We start from the raw sequence: 13,762 nt of genomic DNA, 5'->3' as shown, positions 1-13,762 counted from the left end.
AATAATTTTTCTCACTACACACCCCCCACTCACTCTTTATATACCCCACACACTGGACACCACACATAGTCAACACTGCAAGTGCTCCCGCGTAGTCGTAGGTCGCAGCACGCCGCATCCCGGTAGAGGGGTGCGAAGACCCCGATGATGAAGCATGACACCAAGGGGCCTTTTGGTGTGTGAGGGGTATTTTTCAACACTCTGAGTGCTTCAATCACTTTTGATCACTCTTGTCCCTCTCCCCTGTTGGATTCACTTTGTTTATGTAACTATTCCTGTGGAGCATGAATCCAACGACCAGCTCTACCTCCCTCATTTGATTTTTATATACCCCTTCAGGACTTGACACCAACTATTGTTTTTATTTTTAGGACATTGAAGGTGCATCCACTTGGAGTCACGGCAGTGCACTACATCACCCAGAAGCCCATAAGGGCCACGCCCACTGAGGCAGGTATTGAAATCAACTGTGCACAATGAGCAGCGCTTCCATATACCCGTTAAGAATGCCACTGAAGGAAGGAGCATACCCTGAAACGGGTCTGGCAAAATGGAATTGTGTTTGTTCAGTGAACTGGGTCCTGCTGGCAGGGTGCCCAATAAGAATATAGAATCATAAGCAGCATTCTCTTCTGTGAGGCTTCATTTATGGGTTCCTGTCTGGATGGATATATATATATATATATATATATATATATATATATATATATATATATATATATATATATATATATATATATATATATATATATATATATATATATATATATATATATATATATATATATATATATATACACACACACAATAAAAAATAAAATAGAAATTTGTGAAGGAAATTGGAATTTATGACTAAAGATTAAGTTGATGATACCCCAAACTGGTCCCAGGATGCTTGTTTCCAGTAAAGGATGGGCCTGGCCTGGCTGTTCGGGCTGGACTATTGCCATGAGCAACAGGGTCAAGACTGATTTGCATATGGCTGGGCGTAAACTGGTGTGGCGTTGTGAGCATAAGAACGATGGATCTCTTGACTGGGGTTAACGTTTGATTGATTCAGCATTCCATCCATCATTTGTTGCCGCAGCAAGATTGCTAGTGCAGCACAGTGGAACACATCAGATTTCACTGGTGGCCCGATATATGAATGACATCAATGGAGGTAGAGTCTAAGATGTCTTTTACTTTCTAGTGGCCCCAAAAGAAGACAGGGTGGAAACCGAAAGGCTAATCTGAGAAATCTCGAATCCCGCTACATATTGATGTTTGAAACACCTAACGTGTTGAACTCTGATGAAGAATTATATGTCCATCTAATATACACAATACAAACTTGCAATCTATGTGTAGAACTCTAACACGTTGAGAATGGTTTCCGCTAGAAAAGTCAACAAGCACATACCACCATAAGGAGAAATTCAGGATGCAGTCTACAATTTATATGGCTTTTCTAAGATTTGTATATTTTTAGACAATGGTTTACCAACAGTATGAAAACATGTTTTGGGGCTGATAGAGGACCTGAGTTAAATTTACCTCAGAACCATTGGTGTTAAAATAGTTGAACTATTTTAGCTTATGCAAATGAATTTCAATACATGATAATGTAGTCAGTATATGTTTTATTGTTCGGAAAGAGTCAATAAGGGAATAGTTTTGCATTAGGAGCACTTGCACTTCATTACACCAAAATATTTATAATGCGTAATTTGCACAAACATCTATATATTAGCAACTCAGGGAATTGTAATGCTGCTAATAATTATGACATTATCCTATATTTGCACTGGCACTTTATATAAAAGAGATTTGCAATAGGCACTATCACTTTTTCCATACAATTCAAATCTAAGAAGAATGATGGACAGTACTATTCTTCAAGCAAAAATGTTGTATAGTAATTACCATGCATATATATGAGGATAATACCATCAAAAGGCCACAGACATGACAAGAAGTTCAGAATTATTCATTAGCACTTTAAAATGAAGAGTGCGCAATACTTGCATTTTGCTTCGTATTGCCTAATAATTTATTGTTAATTTAGACGAAGAGTATTAAGATTAAAAGCACTTGCACTTTCTAAATACCTCTGAGTCTGTCATGCTGCCGGTAGCAAGGAACATAGCTATGAGTCTTTAAGGCCAGTTTTCGTACTGAGTGAGAAAAAGAGTTAATGAAAGCCAGTGACCCTTCCAACTAAATCGATCTCTGTGATACAAGAACTTTTTTTGAAATAAATACACATCTCAGTAAGCCATGTATTTTAAGCAAAGAAAATAAATAAAAAGAGGAAAATTTAGTAAGAATATTGTAAAAAATGTACAAAAAAGTAAATAGTTATGTAACTAAAAGTTCACGAATAGACAAAATAAATGTAATAGCAGCCTGTTGTCTATGTCTATTGTATCACGTAATGATAACATTTGAGATAAAAAAAGTGTTGCATTTGGCTCGGTGTGTGACCAACGCAAGGGACCCTGTCGAAACGTGTCATAGCATGGAAATGAGCAAATAAAGGACCGATATTATATCTTTGGATTGTGGTGTTGCTTTTCTGGTCAAGCGATTTTTGGAGTGTCGGACGTGGTTTTAGGATACACATATATGTATATAAATATATATTGACATCACTGATGACATCACTTTTGACATCATCCAGTGAATGTGTTTTTCTTTAAAGTTTAAATATGTATTATATATATGCCAAGGTGTATTGAAGAATGAGTGGGTGTATAAGTGTCCGAACGGAGGATTTAGAAGGTGCGTGACTGACTGTTTAAGTGAGTGATTGCATGTGTCTTACTGAATGCAGGGGTTAGTGACTAAACTGTGTGAATGTATCAGTCTGTCTGTTGTTGCAATAAGCTGCTGCATGGGGTGGTCAGTAGCTGCATTAGTGTCAATATGGGTTATTGATTGGTTGCCTCAATGGCAACAGTCCAGCCCGAACTGCCAGGCCTGGTCCGCCTTGGACTGGAAACAAGCATCCTAGGACCGGTTTCGGACTTTCAGCCCTCATCAGCCAGGATAGCTAGACTCCACTGGCATGGAGAGCACGGGACTCACGCCTGGGCATACCCGTCCCACTCGGGGTAACAAATGCAAAAAGAACAATTGATGGACAGAATGTAGAACAATGTCATACATTCACCCCAATACAGAGATCTGGGCCTAAATCCATACATTTTTTGTTCACCATGCCATTCCAGTTTAGACTCATCCATATGTAAATCAGTCTTGACCCTGCGCCCAATGGGAACAGTCCAGACCAAACTGCCAGGCCTGGTTCGCCCTGGACAGGAAACAAGCATCCTAGGACCGGTTTCGGACTTTCAGCCCTCATCAGCCAGGATAGCTTGACTCCACTGGCATGGAGAGCACTGGACTCACGCCTAGGCATACCCGTCCCACTCGGGGTAACAAATGCAAAAAGAACAATTGATGGACAGAATGCAGAACAATGTCATACATTTACCCCAATACAGAGATCTGGCTCTAAATCCATAAATTTTTTGCTCACCATGCCATTCCAGTTTGGACTCAGCCATATGAAAATCAGCCTTGACCCTGCGCCCAATGGGAACAGTCCAGACCGAACTGCCATGCCAGGTTCCCTGGATTGAAAACAAGCATTCTAGGTCTGGTTTCGGGCTTTCAGCCCTCATCAGCCAGTATAACTTGACTCCAGTGACATGGAGAGCACAGGACCCACGTCTGGGCATACCCGTCCCAATCGGGTTGACGAATGCAAAAAAAAACAATTGATGGACAGAATGCAGAACAATGTCATACATTCACCCCAGTACAGAGATCTGGGAGTAAATCCATCTTTTTTTGCTCACCATGCCATTCCAATTTGGACCCAGTCATATGCAAATCAGTCTTGACCCTGTGCCCAATTGGAACAGTCCAGCCCGAGCTGCCAGGCCAGGGCCTCCCTGGACTGGAAACAAGCATCCTAGGAGTGGTTTCGGGCTTTCAGCTCTCATCAGCCAGGATAGCTTGACTCCAGTGGCATGGAGAGCACTGGACCCACGTATGGGCATACCCGTCCCACACGGGTTGACAAATGCAAAAAGAACAATTGATGGACCGAATGCAGAACAATGTCATGCATTCACCCAAGTAAAGAGATCTGGGCCTAAATCCATTGTTGTTTTACTCACCATGCCATTTCAGTTTGGACCCACCCATATGAAAATCAGTCTTGATCTGGAAACCAATGGGAACAGTCCAGCCCAAACTGCCAGGCCAGTCCTCCGTGGACTGCAAACAAGCAACCTAGGACTGGTTTTGGGCTATCAGCCCTCATCAGCCAGGATAGCTTGACTCCAGTGGCATGGAGAGCACAAGACGCACGTCTGGGCATACCCATCCCACTCTGGGTGACAAATGCAAAACAAGCATTGGCATAGCCAATAGGTCTCGCTTTTGGGACCTTATAAGTATTTAGTTATGCCGCACAATATCCTTGGTGCAACAACATCAACTGTTGCATGGCTAAACACTTATAAGGCTTAAAACAAAGAATCCCTTTGTTTTCTGTTTAATTTGAGCATACAGCACCAGTCAACTTGCATTCACAGACCGCGCACACTACATTCAAAAAGTCACCCTAGGAGTTGAAGAATACAATGTCAAAGTAAGTTACCAAAACATTTAGTAAAAAAGTCCTTTTGCTATCTCCAATTTATTTATGATAGTTTTTTTAAAAACACATATATAGTGATCAAATTAGATTGTACATTGTTTTTAAACAAAAATACACATAATACATAAATCCATACACAAAATATGACCCTATAGGAGTAAAACAAATTAATTAAGTGATCATACAAAAATAAAAACACAGAGTATAAATACAAACGAGGAAGATATGATCTTTTGTCAAAAACACTTTTTTAAAAAAAAATCAAATTTCAGTGTGCTCTTTTGCTGTTTATCAATGCTAGTGAATTCCAGCATAGGTCTACTTGTGAGACCAGCTTTGTGTTGATTATTCTCATAAACCAAACAACCAATGATTTAAACAAACAAAGCAACGCGTTTCGGTGGCATATACTTTCCACCTTCCTCAGGCTAACACTAGATAATTGGTAAATCTCCCCACGAATAATCTAAAAATGACAATAAAAACAAGTTAAAAAGATGGCACCTACATAATAATGTTAAAAAACAATGCAAATTGTAATACACAAGTTAAAAAATGCATTATGGCGTGTGCAGTCAGGAACTTTTACTAACACCAACCCAAAATAGCAAATCCCAACTGTGAACAAATCATCAGTATAGTGTTTAACCATTGCATTCCCCGCTTCCAATGGGTGCTGTAAGTAAGAATAAAACTACATCACCCGCTCCATTCTTAAGACACACACTCACTTGTTCGCACTCAGATTCAAAATCAAAGAAAAAATGTAACCTGAATACACACTGATAGAATTCGTGGGTTATCGGAGGAAATCCATCCCTCTTAATTCGCTGCTCTAATGTCCACAGATGGTACACAAGCAGATCAATGGGTGAAGTGAAGGGCGCACGGATAATCACCCTAAAACGACATGCATCATTATAAGTATCAGAGAGGACAATATTAGCGGCGTCTTACACCATAGAGACGTCCCAAAGGATTACTAAGGCTAATAGGCCCATGTCTCATTTAAAAAAATAATAATGGACCATTGATCCTCCAAATTACTATTGTCAGAGCAATAAATACCTCAATTGCCTAATCTCCCAAATCTCAAAGGGTCACTCAGATCCCAAAGCGAAGAGGATGAACACCTCAAAGAGATGGCCTCGCATACAAGACACTGAAATGATTAAATACCAAAAATGAATTTTTTAAGAATCGCACTAAACCCCATTGTTCTCTACTGCTATCAAACACACAGTAACACATTCCATCGTGTGTTCACGGAATTTACCTGTGGGTGATGAAGGCTTGTGCAATGCACTCCGTGATACCCTTAGACTTCACGTTGCGGTGCAAATAATGTTTAAAATGAATGATATTTAAAAGTGCCTGTATAGACATAATGAGAAAGCCCCGTTGTTACACTCCGTCAATTTGGAACTGGTTTTAAATTATCAATGCACGGTTTGATATACCCAACCCAGGGCTATAGCGAGAAGCACCGGGCAAAATATGAATCTAAGAACCCACAGAGGGAGAATGAACACATCCGTGGCCAAGAAGCACTACTTTGTATGCCGCATCCGGACAACAGAGGATAAACCCAACCACCTCCTCCAACCCATATAGAACGTGGTCGGTGCAAAAACAGGGTTTTATTTACATGCACCTGGTTCGCCATGGTACCAAAACTTACCGGGACTCACAGGTCTCCTGGCATGCTCCTAAAAAATGTTCACGGAGATAAAGAACCTGCCATTACAATTCCGGGGCTTTAAATACACGCCCACTGTCAGTAAAAAGTCCGATTACTGAAAATCGAAAGCGGACTGACGAGCCCTCGCCGGAACCGCCATCTTGTAATGGGTAAATACATCACGTATAAAATATGTAATAAGGCAAGACTATATTGATGCGAAAAGGCACTTGAAAAGTTATTGCCATTAGTAGTAAAACCGGATCCTAACCCATGATGGTCTATTGGCCCATGCTGCCGTTTTTGCTGGGGTGCACGACGCACCGTGCAGTTCAAATGATGGCGGACCAGAGAGGGAGCATATCTTCAAGGAGTTCTGCCTCCTGATTGGCTGTTGAAGTTCTGCCTCCTGATTGGCTGTTGAAATCAACACTGAATAGAAACCTGTGGTGCGCGCGCACCAGAGAGGAGCCGACTCGGGAATCGAAACCAGTGGTGCGCGCGCACCAGAGGAGCGGGGGTAAGGGAGCGCGAAGACGCCGAGACAAGGTAGGTGATGTGTGTGTAAGGGGGGGTTCTCTGTGTATGTGTGTGCGTGCGTGTATGCGGGGGGGGCCCTGTATGTGTGTTTGCACATGTTGTTAACAGCCTGCCGGAATCGGAGCGCGTGTTGACGCGCGCGACCTGATCCCGGCAGGCTGCTGCTGCTGCGTGCGCGTGACAGTCTGTTGTCCTCTCCCCTTGAGTCCCTGAAAACCGGAATGATAGCAATAGTCTCGCTCTGCGACAGCAGGCCTTTGGCCTGCAATCGCAGGGCGAGACCTAAAGAACAATTGATGGACAGAATGCAGAATAATGTCATACATTCACCCTAGTACAGAAATCTGGGCCTAAATCCATAGTTTTTTTGCTCACCATGCCATTCCAGTTTGGACCCAGATATTGTTCCCAGTACGGCCCGCCCAGACCACGCATCTTCGCTGGCTGCACACACGCTGGGTGCTTCAGGTGCCACAAACTCTGTGCAGCTCAAGTGAACGGAACCTGGCTGTTGGCCCTTATTGACTGCTGCCTGCGGTCTACACTATGGTCAGCAGGGCAGACAATTCAGATAGAGTTGTATTTGCAGGTGATACAGTCCAGTAGGCAACAGACACTGCCACCAGTGTGGCCGGACCGGACCACGCATCATCGCTGGCTGCGCACACGCCGAATGCTTCAGTTACCATTAACTCTGGGCAGCTCAAGTTAACGCCACATTGGCTGTGGGCCCTTGCTGACCACTGCCTCTAGCCTCCACTGTGGTCAGCAGGGCTCACAATTCAAGATTAGTGCCGATGCAAATTGTGTAAGCAATTATAATCGGTTAGGAAGACCAAATGTCCCAATCTGTGCAGCTCAAGTCAACGCCACATGGCTGTGGGCCCATGATGACTGCTGCCTCCGGTCTACACTGTGGTCAGCAGGGCTCACAATTCAAATTCAGTCTTGATTCATTACTTGCACAGTCCAGTAGGCAACATACATTGAATCCAGTGCGGCCCGCCCGGACTACGCATCATCGCTGGCTGCGCACACACCAAGTGGTTCAGGTGCCACTAACTCTGTGCAGCTCAAGTCAACTCCACGTGGCTGTTTGCCCTTGCTGACCACTGCCTCCGGTCTACACTGCAGTCATAAGGGTTCACAATTAAAATTGAGTCGTGATTAATTAATTGAGAGTCCAGTAGACAACAGACATTGCTCTCAGTGCGGCCCGGCCAAACCACGTATCATCGCTGGCTATGCACACGGAGTTCTCTATTCGTCTCAGTCCAATTTTACAGGAACAGTTTATGATATTCGGTTTATTTTCATTTAGAAACTACATATTAAAAGACACATATGTTCTTTTTTTCTTTTCTCAATAGTCCCTTCTGGATACTCATCTGAATTGACAGGTACACTTGTTTAATACAGCTTTTTTATATTAGTGTTTTCTAAATATCTATATAATGACAGGTATATTTGTTAAATATAATCTTCCTATATTAGTGTTTTTTTCTAATATCTATATAGTGAGATGTGATTTTAAAATCCTGAGGTGGCTTTTGTACATATCAGCCTCAAATACATTGATGTTATCAGTTATTGATTGGGATATCTTAAAACAAAATTTTTGACACATGAAGTCGTCTAATATGTCTTATACACAGTATTCTTCCATCCAAGATGTAATCAATGTACTAAATCGTCACGAAATAAGAGTTTTTTGCATTATATTTGGCACATATAATTAGCTACTTTTACCTGTACTCATGCAAATATGCCTTCATAAACAGCTTTAACAAACTCAACCACTGTGTCTATATCAAGTCGGTTCAGGGTATTCTTTAAACTATATAACAGAAATTCCTGTCATTTCGAGAGAATTTTTCAAGCACATTAAATATATTTATAGGCTATGTTTGCAATAAATGAAGTGTAATTCGTATTGAGTAGTAATTGATAAACTGTACTAAGTCAAAAGGTCAATTCCCTTCCCTGGGTCTGAAAGTGCTTTTCCTTCATACATGACTTTATGATATAAAAATCTCTTTAAAAGGTTAGGCTGTTTTTCTCCTTTTGTGTGTTTTGTATATTTTCTTTTTTCAACAATTTAAAAATGTCATCTTCAAGGTCATGTGCAAATCTATTGATTATTTTCAAATGTTTGATTTATCTTCTGAAGTATCTACAATAGAATAACTTTGGAAGTTGTTCCAAACTGATACATTGATTTTGCAACTGTAAAAAGTGTGGTAGGATCATCTCCTTAATGCAATTCATGTATACTTTCAGATCATCTAAAATATGCTTGAACTAAGGAAACCTTCCTGCTTGTATTAACTTCATAAAGACAGGTTTTTGCGGTATGGCAATTATCATGCGGTTGATCTGTACTATTTACAGGAATTATCTGCGACTGAGCATACTCTTTATCATTCTCTATGACATTCTCTTCTCTGATGTTTATTATTAATTTGACAAGAAAGTTTAGTGTAAAAACTTCATTATGTCTCAGTAATGGAATTTTAACATATGAATATAGGTTCTGTTTTTAATGAAACTAATACAATCTACTCTGCATCTTGGAGCAACTCGGACTAATCCAATTTGTTTTAAGATTTGTATACATATAAAAAAATGTCTCTATGTAAATAGTTTATATCTGTACATATATGTGAATTTGTAATATTTTGTATGTTTTATCTTTAGTCCTGAAGAAGTCTCATTCTTGAGACGAAATGCGTTGGCTAAAAAAAGAGGCTAAAAAGAAAAATCTGCTGTGATATTGGATTGTTTTTCTACTGTTGAATACCATAATAAAGAATTGAAAGCATACTACTATCAAGTTCGGACCCGTTCATTTGAAATGAATTCTAATTATTGATTGAAGGACACTAAATACTATGGAAGATACTTCTTGATGGGTGCTGATTCCACATTCTGTGTTTTGTATTTGGGCTTTGTCCTTAAAGGAACAGACAGGGTTGTGTTCCTTGGTTTCTTGAGCATTATCGCAATATTTCAAGGTCACAGACTATAACAGGTGCAGGTCTCTTTGCCTCAACCCTTGTGTGTATAAGTGTATCCCTTATTGACTGCTGTCTGTGGCCTACACTGCAGTCAGCAGGGCTGACAATTCAGATAGAGTTGTATTTGCAGGTGACGCAGTCCAGTAGGCAACACACATTGCTACCAGTGTGGCCGGACCGGACCACGCATCATTGCAGGCTGCGCACATGCTGAATGCTTCAGTTACCACTAACTCTGGGCAGCTCAAGTCAACGCCACATGGCTGTGGGCCCTTGCTGACCGCTGCCTCCAGCCTCCACTGTGGTCAGCAGGGCTCACAATTCAAGATTAGTGCCGATGCAAATTGTGTAAGCAATTATAATTGGTTAGGAAGAACAAATGCTCCCAATCTGTGCAGCTCAAGTCAACGCCACATGGCTGTGGGCCCATGGTGACTGCTGCCTCCGGTCTACACTGTGGTCAGCAGGGCTCACAATTCAAATTCAGTCCTGATTCATTACTTGCACAGTCCAGTAGGCAACATACATTGAATCCAGTGCAGCCCGCCCGGACGACGCATCATCGCTGGCTGCGCACACACCAAGTGGTTCAGGTGCCACTAACTCTGCGCAGCTCAAGTCAACTCCAAGTGGCTGTTTGCCCTTGCTGACCACTGCCTCCGTTCTACACTGCGGTCATAAGGGTTCACAATTAAAATTGAGTCTTGATTAATTAATTGCAGAGTCCAGTAGACAACAGACATTGCTCTCAGTGCGGCACGGCCACACTACACATCATCGCTGGCTATGCACACGGAGTGATTCAGGTGCCACTAACTGTCCAGCTCAACTCAATGCCACGTGCCTGTGGGCCCTTCCTGACCGCTGCCTCTGGCCTACACTGCGATCAGCAAGGAACACAATTCAAATTCAGTCTTGATTCATTAATTTCAGAGTCCAGTAGGCAACTAACTATAACGTCCCTGAAACCTACATATTTCGACAATGTATTCCATACATATTTCATCTTTTGTTCCATACGCCTGCATTGCGGTCAGCAGGGCTCACAATTTAAATTCAGTCTTGATTTATTAATTGCAGAGTGAATTGTACTCTATGTCCTCGGATTTTGTAAAGAGGAAGTGACAAAAAGTATTCCTCGATGTCTGTGCTGACTACTGCCTTTGATGTACACTGCGCACAGCAGGGCTCACAATTCAGATCGAGTCACGATTGCGGAGGACGCAGTCCAGTAGGCAACAGACATTGCTACCAGTGCGGCCCGTCTGGACCACACATCATTGCTGGCTGTGCACACCCTGAGTGCTTCAGGTCCCACTAACTGTGCAGATCAACTCAATGCCACCTGCCTGTGGGCCCTGGCTGACTGTTGCCTCCGGCCTACTCTGCGTTCAGCAGGGCTCACAATTCAAATTCAGTCTTGATTAATTAATTTCAGAGTCCAGTAGGCAACTATCTATAATGTCCCTGAAACCTACATATTTCGACAATGTATTCCATACATATTTCATCTTTTGTTCCATATGCCTACACTGTGGTCAGCAGGGCTCACAATTCAAATTCAGTCTTGATTTATTAATTGCAGAGTGAATTATACTCTATGTCCTCAGATTTTGTCAAGAGGAAGTGACATAAAGCATTCCTCGATATCTGTGCTGGCTACTGCCTTCCATCTACACTGCAGACAGCAGGGCTCACAATTCAGATCGAGCCGTGATTACGGATGACACAGTCCAGTAGGCAACAGACAATGCTCCCAGTGCAGCCCGCCTGCACCACGCATCATCCCTGGCTACCTCCTGCTGAATGCACCTGATGCCACTAACTCAGTGCACCACAAATCACCACCATGTGGCCTTATTGAGGCAGAATTAATTAGGCAAGAGACATAGCTTCCAGTGTGGCCCAACCGAGCCACGTATCATCACTGGCTGTGCACACGCTGAGCGCCACAGTTGCCACTAACTCAGTACACCACAAATCAACACCACGTGGTTGTGGGCCCTTGCTGACCGCTGCCTCCTCTCTACATTGAGGTCAGCAGGTCTCACATATGTCCAATCCAATGCTGTCCTGCAAGGACACGCCATCATTGCTGGCTGCACACACGCTGAGCTCTTCAGGTGCCCCTAACTCTGTACATAACAACTCATGGACCCTTTATGATTCGTGCTGTAGACATCGGGCGCAACAATGTCACCTCAGGCAACAAGAATATTCCGAAGGGACATTACCATTTTCTTCACATGAGAACGCTCATCTCTGGTGCCCCTACCTCAGTGCACCACAACTCATGGATCCTTTATGATTGAATCTCTGTGTGTGATCCGATGATCACTGTATGGTTGCTTCCAGCACCAACCATTCCCTGAGGGCTGGCTTACACTCACCCCACAGGCATCCAGCACAGACGTCACTGGACATGTGACCCTGGTAATAAAAAGACGCTGAGCGTACGTGCCGTAGCCAGTTCCACTATCTGTCTAACTGTGTCCGTGTGTTCATTATTTTTTTTTTTTTTATTTAAAATATTTATAAAGCGCGACTGTCACCTGGCAGGTATCCTGGCGCTGGTAGCTACTCCTGGGGTTTATTGACAGGGGGGGGATGGACTGTGGCTGGCAGGTTTAAAGGGGTGGAGGAAAGAGCCATGTTTTGATTCGTTTCCTGAAGGGGAGGAGATGAGGGATTTGGCGAATATCGACAGGCAGACTGTTCCACAGCTTGGTTGCAGCTACTCTGAACGATCTTCCCCCCATCCTGGCCTTTTTACATCTGGGCACTCTCACAAGGCAGGCAGTTGTGGACCTGAGTGTTCTGGTGGGGGTGTACCAAGAGAACAGACGTTGAAGAGGTCTGGGTCCTGCACCATGTAGTGCCTTAAAGACCAGGCAGAGGGCCTTGAAGGCAATGCGTTGCTTCAAAGGCAGCCAGTGCAGCTCGGCCAGTGCAGCGGTGGCCGAGGATCTCCTGGTCCAGCCAAGAGCCAGTTTGGCTGCTGCCGACTGAACTCGTTGGAGTCTGTCCAGTAGTGTCGCAGGAGATTCAAGCAGCAGGGCATTACAGTAGTCGAGGTGACTAAGAATAGTACACCTGACTACTAATGCTCTGGCGGAGGGTGGTAGCAAAGGCAGGACCTTGCGCAGTGAGCGCATAAGGGCAGAGCAGGTAGCGACTGTTCTTGAGACCTGCGTTTCCATGCTCAGTTGGTGATTTAGCATGACGCCCAGGTTGCGAACACTGGTGACAGGTGGCGGGTTGTTAGAGTTTTCCGGGGGCCAGAACTCAGCAGGCAGAGGGCGGGGTATGCGACTCGCAGGACAGAACAGCACCTCGGTTTTCGAGGAATTGAACTGAAGGGAGTTCCGGTGCAGCCAGCTCGCAGTGTCTCTTAGACAATCGTGGAAGGCTTGCAAGGAGATGGAATCTTCGCCTTCCCAAGAGAAGAGGAGCTGGGTATCGTCCGCATAGTTTACTGTGGTCATGTTGTGTGATTTGATTAACGTGACCAGTGGTTTCAAGTAAACATTAAAAAGAATCGGACTGATAGAGGAACCCTGGGGAACACCGTGAGGGACAGGGGAAAAGACTGATTGGAAAGGGGGGAGGGATACGGCCTGTTTTCTGTCGCTAAGGTAGGAATGAAACCAGATCAGGGCCGTGCCATCGATCCCTGCCTCTCTCAACCGCTCGAGCAGGATCCCATGATTGACAGTATCGAATGCGGCAGACAGGTCTAATAAAATCAGGGCCACGGCTTGGCCCCTGTCTGCGCGCATTCGAAGCTCCTCCATGGCAGTGAGCACAGCAGTTTCAGTGCCATGGCTGGGTGCAAACCAAATTGGAATTCGTCCAGAATGTGGTGCTGCT

Source organism: Lissotriton vulgaris, chromosome 1_1, assembly GCF_964263255.1.
Source record: "Lissotriton vulgaris chromosome 1_1, aLisVul1.2, whole genome shotgun sequence".
Classification (NCBI taxonomy): domain Eukaryota; kingdom Metazoa; phylum Chordata; class Amphibia; order Caudata; family Salamandridae; genus Lissotriton; species Lissotriton vulgaris.
The sequence above is the reverse complement of the archived record's forward strand: the minus strand, read 5'-3'. Positions refer to the sequence as shown.